This window comes from Oryctolagus cuniculus, chromosome 15 (assembly GCF_051225735.1).
Source record: "Oryctolagus cuniculus isolate XC-2025 breed Fujian yellow rabbit chromosome 15, ASM5122573v1, whole genome shotgun sequence".
Lineage (NCBI taxonomy): Eukaryota > Metazoa > Chordata > Mammalia > Lagomorpha > Leporidae > Oryctolagus > Oryctolagus cuniculus.
In genome coordinates this window covers 34913265-34924122 of record NC_142881.1, presented here as the reverse complement: position 1 = coordinate 34924122, position 10858 = coordinate 34913265, and the positions used below count along the sequence as shown (strand labels likewise).

At 40.5% G+C, this 10858-nt stretch overlaps 1 pseudogene; it reads right to left on the bottom strand.

The window, feature by feature from the left end:
- Positions 1-538: 538 nt before the first annotated feature.
- Positions 539-6639, bottom strand: LOC149121958 (cytochrome P450 2C5-like; annotated as a pseudogene).
- Between the last annotated feature and the right edge of the window lie 4219 nt (positions 6640-10858).

The window sequence follows — 10858 nt, the reverse complement described above, 5'->3', positions numbered from 1 at the left end:
CCAGGGAGCGCAGTGGAGGATGGCCCAGGTGCTTGGGCCCTGCACCCCATGGGAGACCAGGAAAAGCACCTGGCTCCTGGCTCCTGCCATCGGATCAGCGCAGTGCGCCGGCCGCAGCGCGCCGGCCGCGGCGGCCATTGGAGGGTGAACCAACGGCAAAGGAAGACCTTTCTTTCTGTCTCTCTCTCTCACTGTCCACTCTGCCTATCAAAAAAAGAAAATAAATATATAAATAAATAAAAATATGGTGTCCATCATCATGGGAAAACTTCTACTGTAAATGTGTGGTAGTTCTGTATGCTTATAGACATATTGAAGGAGAGTAGTCTGACAAGAAAATTAAAGATGAAAGTCATTTCCCAGACTCCTATATAATTTTTATAGTGTAAAATCTTCTTTATATGAATTTTATTTTTTTACATAAATGCTTTGCTACAAAATTGAAATATAATAGGAAATCAGAGCATTGTCATCCAGCAGGTAAACCCACTGCAGTGAATGCCAGCATCCCACATTGTGTGCTCCGTTAATTCTTGGTTCACTTCCTTTTTTTTTTTTTTTTTTTTTGACAGGCAGAGTGGATAGTGAGAGAGAGAGACAGAGAGAAAGGTCTTCCTTTTGCCGTCGGTTCACCCTCCAAGGGCCGCCGCGGCTGCCTGCTGATTGGAAGGCAGGAGCCAGGTGCTTCTCCTGGTCTCCCATGGGGTGCAGGGCCCAAGCACCTGGGCCATCCTCCACTGCACCCCCTGGCCACAGCAGAGAGCTGGCCTGGAACAGAGGCAACCGGGACAGAATCCAGCGCCCCGACCGGGATTATAACCCGGTGTGCCGGTGCCACTAGGTGGAGGACTAGCCTATTGAGCCGTGGCGCCAGCCAACTCCGTTAATTCTTAACTACTCCACTTCCTGCCACTGGGCCTGAGCGGCAATCTGTGATGGCTCAAGCACTTATATTCCTGGTTCCTCGCAGCTGCCTTGCCTAACCCTGGTTTTTTGGGCATTCAGAAGGTGAACCAGCAGATGGAAGATCTTCTCTCTCTCTCTCTCTCTCTCTCTCTCTCTTTCTCTTACTCACTTTTTCTTTGATCCTGACTTTCAAATAAATAAATATTTTAAGAATAAAAGGGCGTGGATATACATTCATTGACAAAGACATTCTTTGTCCAGTCATCAAAGCGCCTTTATAGAAATAGGGCTTGGAGTTTAGTGGAAAAATCACTGGACAAGAAGATAATGAACACAAACACTAGCCCAGTATTTGGACACTCATTTTCTTGTGACAGTGAGAGAGAGAGACAGAGAGAAAGTTCTTCCTTTTGCAGTTGGTTCATCCTCCAATGGCCGCTGCCGCCAGCACACTGCGACCGGCACACTGTGCCGATCAAAGGCAGGAGCCAGGTGCTTTTCCTGGTCTCCCATGGGGTGCAGGGTCCAAGCACTTGGGCCATCCTCCACTGCACTCCCGGGCCATAGCAGAGAGCTGGACAGGAAGAGGGGCAACGGGACAGAATCCGGGCCCCGACCCAGACTAGAACCCCATGTGCCAGTGCCGTAAGGTGGAGGATTAGCCTATTGAGCCACAGCGCTGGCCAAAAGTTTCCATCATCTTTCACAGTGTTCTGTGACATCAGCTCTACTGGGATTGTGCACTATGAACTTTCTCTTCACATCTTGGTTCATGTAGATCTTTCCACCTGTCAGATAAAGGAACATAAATGGTTTCTCAGGAACAAAAGATCTCATTCTCACCTGCAACCATGGAGAGCTCAGAAGCCTAGCATTTTTATTTAATTTTTCCATCAGTTTAAGAAACTTCTCATCTTTATAATCAAAGCGATTATGGAAAATAATGGAGCAGATCACATTGCAGGGAGCACAGCCCAGGATAAAGGTGGGATCACAGGGTGAGGCTGAAGGATTGAAAACAATTTTAAAACACCATTAAAATATACAAATAAAGCACATTATTTTTGTCCTACAAATTGCCTACAAATTCCGGTGACAGAAAAAAAAATGGCACACATAAAATCAAACATCGCTTTACTGTAAGCCTAAGTTGACCATTACATCCCAGCTGGCTAAATAATGATATTTCTCTAATACTCAATTCACATTTAATGTTTTTATGTTCACATTTTTATCACAAGAGATCTGCTATTTGAGAAGGAAAATGAAAACTGTTTAAAATTAATAATTCAAGTTTTCAAACTAGAATCAGTTACCTATGCAATGTCTGTAGACAATAGGCACTGAAATAGTACACAGAAAATAGTGTGGGTCAGGAAACTTCTTAAAGATAAAATAATGAATAGTCACAAATAATGAAAAATGATGTGTTGAACCAGTAGGGAAGAAATTAAGAGATAGCTTATGGGTAAATTCATGTATTTTAAAGAAAAAATGTCAAAGCATACATATACTATGAGAAAAAAAACTAAAAAATGAACAGTAGAAGCAAGCTATTGGTCTAATGCTTATGATACAATTGAAGACGAAATGCATTCCAGATAGAGTGCTGGGTTCAATACTAGGCCCCACTCCTAACTCTACTTCCTGACAATTCAGACTCTTGGAAAGATTAAGTGATGGTTCAAATAGCTGAGTTCATGCCACTCAAGTGGGAGATCTAATTGAGTACCCCACTTCTGGCTCCATTAAAGGCCTGGCTATGTGGGAATCTGGGGAGTGAACTAGTAGATGAGAGATATCTCTCTCTCTCTCTCTCTCTCTGAGCTCTTTCTGTGTGTTTATCTATATGTTTGACTTTAACTTTAAAGGAAAACTTTGAAAAATAAATAAGGAAAAATAAGTTTCAGTTGGATTTGTTTACTCAAAGGAGTAAAGTGACAATTTTAATTTTTTTTTTATTTCAAGCATACGTCTCAGAAAAAGGAAGCCAAAAATAAAAAAAATTGGAGTCTTTTTAAAATGAGTTTCAACATTAAAGAAAAACAACAAATCAATTCTTAAGAAAGGAATAACCAATATCTCTAATTGCTTTCCATATTTAACATACTTGAACAAAGCTGCCTTTTAGTAGATTCTAACATTTTGTTCCATACAATGCTAACAAATAAAAAAAGATTTTTTAATAAAATTTAAAATTTACCCATAAGTTAAGCCATTATTTTACAGGTAAAGAAATGAAAACACAAGAGAGGTGTTCATTTTAGCTGGGAGATCTGTACAATGCAAATGTTATAATCAAGTTATCAACAAGCATTATATGAAAATTTCTCCCAAATAAATAGCTATATACACTCTGTACGCCCCAATAAGTGTGTCTGGAATTGAGGTATTCACAATACATGGTGGAGTATAGGACATTAGGAGACCTGATTTAGTTGTTTCTATATCACACTTTTTAAAACTTTTTAACGTGTACAGAAATCTAAGTTTTTAGATGAAATTTTATTTTACCTCAGTGAGGTAGAGGATCATTTGGAAAACCTTGAGACCTGGGTATTTGTGTGTGTACGTATGTGTTATTTATAAAACACCTAATTTTAATTTTTTACTTTGCTTAGAAGTGAGCATTATAAGACAAGGCAATTTTTATCTGAGCTCATAATCAGGCACATTGTGAACAACACATCATGGAGTAGTAGACTTTGTGGTGGTAGAAAAATTATAATCGCAATTTCTGACTCAAATCCTAAAGAACAGAAGGAGAAAAGCAAAGTAGAAAAGAAACACTCTCTACTTTGGAAAATGAAATTAAGAGCTATTTTAACTGTGGAAATCTTGTTAAATAAATCATTTTATGGTAGAGTGTACGTGTATTATGTTACAGGATATATTTACTCAAAATTTAAATCAATAAAGGAAGTAGACACAACAAGGGGCAGCAATTTAGAAAAATATGGATGGCAGAGCATAGTAAGTGACAAGAACTTTGTTAGGTATTGCCTGGGGAGACAATCTACACGTAGCACCACTGGTGTCCAGCACTAAGCACGGGCCTGGGGAACCTCAGACATGTCACTGAAGCTGAGCATGCAGATGTGAACGCCCACGAGGGGCGGTTCTTGTCCCTTAAGAGGCTGATGGGTCATTGCCACCATATGCATTTGCCAAGTTTCCACCATGAAATGTTCTGCGATAGGTAGCAGCATTCAGTCTATGGGGAAAATATTGCTCTTCAATACTTTCAGAAATTGCATTCAAAAACTATAGTCATGATTTCTGATTGCAAATTATAGAAACTGGCTGGCACTGCAGCTCACTAGGCTAATCCTCTGCCTGTGGCACCAGCACCCTGGGTTCTAGTCCCAGTTGGGGCATTGTATTCTGTACCGGTTGCTGCTCTTCCAGTCCAGCTCTCTGCTGTGGCTCAGGAAGGCACTAGATGATGGTCCAAGTGTTTGGGCCATAAACCCTCATGGGAGACCAAAGGAAGCACCTGGCTCCTGGCTTCAGAGTTGTGCAGCATGCCAGCTGTGGCAGCAATTTGGGGGGTGAACCAACAGAAAGGGAAGAACTTTCTGTCTCTCTCTCTCTGTCTAACTCTGCTGTCAAAAAATTTTTAAAAAAATTATAGAAACCGCTTGGGACAGAAGAGTATTAAGTTTATTTTTCTAACCACAATAGACTCAGAACCATGCTGAACACACAACACAGATCCGCACAAACTCCCCACTTCTCTGCTCCAAACCTCCCCTCCCACCATGGGAGCAGCAACCAGGCCTCAGGATGAAGGCTATACCCACCTTGCAAGGTTTCCCAGGGCAGCATATTAAGGGTGCAGTGTGAGGTCAGTGATGTGGGGTAAGGGTCACCCACCATTGGTTTTTCTCAGCTCCTCCACCAGGCAGCGGGCCTCCTCTTGAACTCGGTCCTCAATGCTCCTCTTCCCCATCCCGAAATTCCGCAGGGTCATGAGCGAGAAGCGTCACATCTCCTTCCATGTTTTTGCATTGCTGAAAACGATTCCTGCCAGAATGAGAAATAGAAACTAGGAGGGAGGGAGATCCCAGCAAGTAGGAAGAAGCTGACATGAGGCAGCCACACAGATGGCCAAGCTGTTCTGTGGAGCTTTTTAAGTCTCTGTTTTCCATCCTTTCCACCCTATTACCACTGTTACACACACACTCACACACACACACACGCACACACACACTTACCAAGTCCCTTATTAACTTTATCAAGTATAGGCACACTGCCTCTTCCAGCAAACTCCTCTCCAAGATCAACCAGGGTCTCCTTCACTGCCTCATATCCATGTAGCACCACAGTGGGCTTCATGCCCAGATACACAGTGAACATGGGGCCATAGAGTTTTGAGAAATGGAAGGGAAACAAATATCACCAAAGAAAGTACATTTCAGCCACAGAGTGTGTCTGATTCAGATGGAAATTAGCATTGTCTATGTAATCTCTTTATTCTGACTTGGATTCAAATATTTTTATTTATAACTAAATATGATAGTGACTATTATGCCTCCACTCCTGAATGACCTATATTGCACCATACACTGGCAGAGGTAGTTGGTATGCAGTTTAAATTTAATTCTCAAATAATACACTGAACAAGTTTATTTGCACTACTTTATAAATAAAGAAGCTGGCATCACAATAGGAGGCTCAAGTGGCTTTGCTGCAACGCTGGCCAGATCTCTTGCTTTGCTGTCCAATGTTTCTGTCACTCTGTCTTTTGAGTAAATCAAATAAATCTTGAAGAAGTAGAATAAGAATGAGGAGGAGAATAGAACACGACAGAGGAGGAGAAGAAGAGGAAATGGAAGAAAAGGAGGAGGAGGAGGAGGAGGAGGAGGGAGGGGTGACAAGGGAAATGGTGGTGTGAAAAGTAGGAGGAGCATCAGGAGGAGGAGGAGAAAGAAGAGAAGGAGAAGGAAAAGAAGAAGAAGAAGAGGAAGAAGAAGAAGCAACAGCAGCACCAGAGGAAGGACCAGGACATGGCATGCAGCATCGCAGGGAGGAGCAGTTTCTTCCATCCTGTGCATTCTGGGCCACACAGCAGGGTTTCTCAGAATCTAAAAGAATTATGATGCCACCAGTTGGCCACTGAAAGTTTACTTCTTTCTTTCATTCACCTAGACTACTCCAGAATCCATAGTGATACCAGTTTTTATTGAATCTGCCGAGAAGTTTAAGATTCATGGATATTCTGAAAAAAGAAACCACATGTATAATACAATAGATGATTTCCTGAATGAAATTTCTATCAGAAGCTCTTCACTTATCACTGATGTTCAGGCAAATGGCTGAAATCAAAGAAGGTGAGCATACTCCTGATTTTTGTCACTTAGTTATTTTGATTCTACCTGCAGGACCTAAATATTTCTTTACTCAACTCCTGAAATTGTTAGAAGAAGCATCAAAGCTTACAGGGAGCATTTTGATATGTAATCATCTATTTTAAGATTGTGCATCCAAGAATAGATTTTATTTTAAAAAGAGTCTATCTGTTTACCCTTAGCATGCCACAGGGGGAGCATAATGAATACTTACCTTAGTTAGGGATTTGCTGATGTCCTTAGCATCTATCTGGAGAGTATTTCCAATGATGGGGAAAGGAGTGGGGCCAGGAGGGACCTTCCGCCTCCCGGAATTCTGCTTGCAGAGTGAAAGGAGAAGTAAACAGCAGAGCCCCAACACCAGGGCCACAACTGGATCCATTCTCTTCTTCCTGGGATCCTGTGAGCTGGAAAACACAGGCTTTTATACCACTGTTGCTAATATGCTTCTCTGATGGGTCAAGCAACGATGCACTTTATCCTCTCTTCTGAGTGGACTTTGCCTCCATGACAGAGATGAAAACAACATATTATTTAGTCCCATCAATTTGTTTCCTGTGCCCACTCGGGAAATTGTAATTTCATTATATTAGGTTGTGCAAATGTATTGGTAATTGAAAAAAAACAAACAAACAAGGGTTTCAATGTGCAGTCATGATACAGAATTAATTATCATACAACAAAATCATGCCAAATTCTATGTCTGTGTTATAATGACCAGTGGAGAATTTATGACTAAAGAAATCACAGTATGCTAGGACTTGCATATCAATGTATTATATATGCATATACAATATATATGTTAATGTGTCTTATAGCTATGTCAAAAATTAAACACTTAGTACTCAATGATGGCAGCTCTTCAAATATTTAAATACTCTACTAATATTATAGATAACTAAACATGAGAAAGTAACCATAAACCATACATATTGAACAAAAGCAATTACCAAGTCACTAGGTAAATCAAGTGGCATGATTTCCATGATTAAATTTTAAAAGGAAAACTCGAGAAAGCAGAGAATATTAATTTTTGTTTTTCAAATGAATAAAGACTCATAGACAACAGAGGACTTGGCCAGGGTCAAAGAGCTCACAAATCACAGAAGAGAATTTGAGATTTTGTGTTCAATTTGGTCTGGATAGTTGCTTTAAATACATTTTAATATAACTTTTAAAACTTTATTTTTCTTTATTGGAAGGCAGAAAGAGAGATAGAGAGAAAAAGAGAAAGAGTAAACAGACTTAGAGTATCATTTCCTGTATCTTTGTTTACTCCCCCAAATTCCAGTGACAGCAAAGGCTGAGACAGGTCAAATCAGAAACCCAGAAGCCAATCCAGGTTTACCCCATGGGTGCAAGGGCCCCAGGAGCTGAGAAATCATATGCTGACCACAGGTATAGCAGGTATAGCACTAGCATAAACCAGCTCAAACAGTGAAGCCAGGAATCAAACCTAAGTTTCTGACATTGAATGCCTGTGTCAAAAGCAGCAGCTGCACTACTATGCCACAGTGTCTATTCCGGGGGATTTCTATGAGTTCTGACGCCCATCTTGTGTACTGTGTCCTACACAAAGGCAGCCTCCAGAACAACTTCAACAAATAAATGAAACGTAAACTAATATTTACTCTCAATAAACAACAAACTATGTTCATAATGAAACGGACCTTACACTCAATAGGAGCTCCTTTAATTGACTCCAAGGATAAAAATCACATGTGCTCACACGAATAGAAAAAGACAGGATTCTTCACTTTAAATCACTGTTGAGGAAAGCTTGGTTGGTGCCAACAAGAGAAGAGACAATCTCAGAGAATTTGCTGGAAACTAAAACTACCCTCACCTCAAGTTCAACTCTAGCCAAGAATGATTCTGTTGGTTTGGGCCTGTCATGGTCTGAAATGAAAAGTGAAATAATGCAGCAATTCAGGGAAATACTAGAAAGAATGCTCTTGCAGATGTAATAGAGGAGAAGAGGAAGGGAAATCATTCAGTGGACCCACAGCTCAAAGAACCACAACTTGTTGACCTGAGCAGGAGGTGACACTGTGTTCATGAGAATCTAAACCTCACTGAAAGATAAACGTTACTAGATCACCAACGACTATGCTTATACAAAGGCATGTTTTTACAGTATTATCAGATGTTTCTGTAAATTGGCTAGTGCTATTATTTCTAAAATTATTCGCAAAAATAAAGTTTTGTCTTGAAACACCTTAGAGAATGTTTTGCTGGTCATGAATAGAGAGATTCTGACAATTAACAAAGAGTTTCACACCCTACACATTATTTGGATTCTGTTAACTTTGCCTAAAAAAGGTAAAATGATTCCATTTGAGGGATGAGAAACTTGGCCTGGAGATTCAGTCCCAAGATCAAAGACACACAAACTGCTGATGTTCGACTTCTGAACTGATTCCATGTGTTCCATGTGTTGTTCTCTTCTTTGAAAAAGGCATTCAGTTCAACTGGGTTCACCAACATTTTCAGAGTGTGCTTTGATTCACTATTGTGTGATTCACTCTAACCTGTGACTTTCAAAATTAACATGAATTTAGTGAATGATTAGCACAATAATTGATCAAAATCGGGTTCAATACAGTTTAGAACTTGAACAGTTCCACTTATGATTCATGCAACATTCAGGAGAAAGAGAAGAAATTTTCTGCCTAATTCACATAGTTCTAAACTCTTAACAGAACCACACCAATTATTTTGTGTTCTCTGAGCTCTGTCACTCTCTGTACAGCAAACACATTACTCCTTGAAGATAAGTGACCCTGCTCTGTTTCTCCTCCTTTCCCATGAGTTGACGTCTTGCCTGGACTGTTTATATGCACATACTGTTTATAAAAATCATGGATAATCTTTTTTGAAAAGTAGAGAGATGTACTGGGAAAGAAAGATGAGAAAGAGCAACCTCCCATCTGCGGGATACTCCTCTAATGTCCATAGTATCTGTTGATGTGTTAGACTAAAACTGATAGCCAAGAACTCGACACAAGTTAACCACATAGGTAGCATGGCCCCAAGAACATGAGTCAAGCCTGCTTCCTCTCAGTGTGTGCATTCTCAGGACGATGGAATGGAGAGCAGCACTGAGACTGAAACTCAGGCCCTGCTAGGGAATGCAGGAGTCCCAAATGGCACATTAAGTGCTACACCAAACACTAGTCCCACGATCATATAAAATCGAAAGATAAAATGATCTCTGAGATCAACTATTCCAAATTTATTTATTTATTTATTTATTTATTTATTTATTTTTATTTTTTTAGTGTTTTTTTCTTTCAAACTTTTATTTAAGGAATATTTACTTTTGACAGGCAGACTGGACAGTGTGAGAGAGAGAGACAGAGAGAAAGGTTTTCGTTTTTGCCGTGGGTTCACCCTCCAATGGCCGCCGCGGCTGGCGCGCTGCTGCCGGCGCATCGCGCTGATCCGAAGGCAGGAGCCAGGTGCTTCTCCTGGTCTCCCATGGGGTGCAGGGCCCAAGCACTTGGGCCATCCTCCTCTGCAATCCCGGGCCATAGCAGAGAGCTGGCCTGGAAGAGGGGCAACCGGGACAGAATCTGGCGCCCTGACTGGGACTAGAACCTGGGGTGCCGGCGCCGCTAGGCGGAGGATTAGCCTGTTGAGCCACGGCACCAGCCCCAAATTTATTTTGATGTTCAGAAATGAGCAATTCTTACCTCAGTGATATATAGTGTCATCAGTACATTAGTAAAAGTGATTGTCTTAGAATCCCAGTGTTCCAGACTGGTGCTGTGGCATAATGCGTAAAGCCACCACCTGCAGTTCAGCATCGTTATTGGCTCCAAATCAAGTCCCAGATGCTCCATTCTGTGAGTCTGCTGTGTGGATTGCTTCCCATGTTGGAATATTCACTCCTTTTTAATTCCATTTGTATTACCAAAAACTTAATCCAATCTATATGATCAGTTTAACAAAATTAATCCTATCAAATACTGACTTTAACACTTAAAATGCTTTTTTTACCACTGAGTTTAAAGGGATTTGGTATCCCCTGGTAAGTTTGTAAACTGTACCGTTAGATGTAAATTTTTGCAAATATATGCAGAACTATACAATTTTACAGTTGCAAACTATGCATTTCACAGGTACAACAGTTAATATTCCCACAATGCTGACCCACCCACCCATACTCCCACCCTTCTTCCTCCTCTTTTTTTTTAAAAAAAAAAAAACAAAAAACTTTTATTTAGCAAATCTAAATTTCTTAAGTACAGTTTATGGATTACAATGGCTTTCCCCCCCCATAACTACCCTCCCACCTGCAAACCTCCCATCTCTCGCTCCCTCTCCCATTCCATTTACATCAAGATTCATTTTCAATTCTCTTTATATACAGATCAATTTAGTATATATTAATATTTTATCAGTTTGCACCCACACAGAGCATTAAGTGTAAAATATTGTTTAAGTACTAGTTATAGTGTTAATTCACATTGAACAACACATTAAGGCCAGAGATCCTACATGAGGAGTACGTAAACAGTGACTCCTGTTGTTGACTTAACAATTTGACACTCTTGTTTATGGTGTCAGTAATCTCCCTAGGCTCTCCTCCTCTTTTT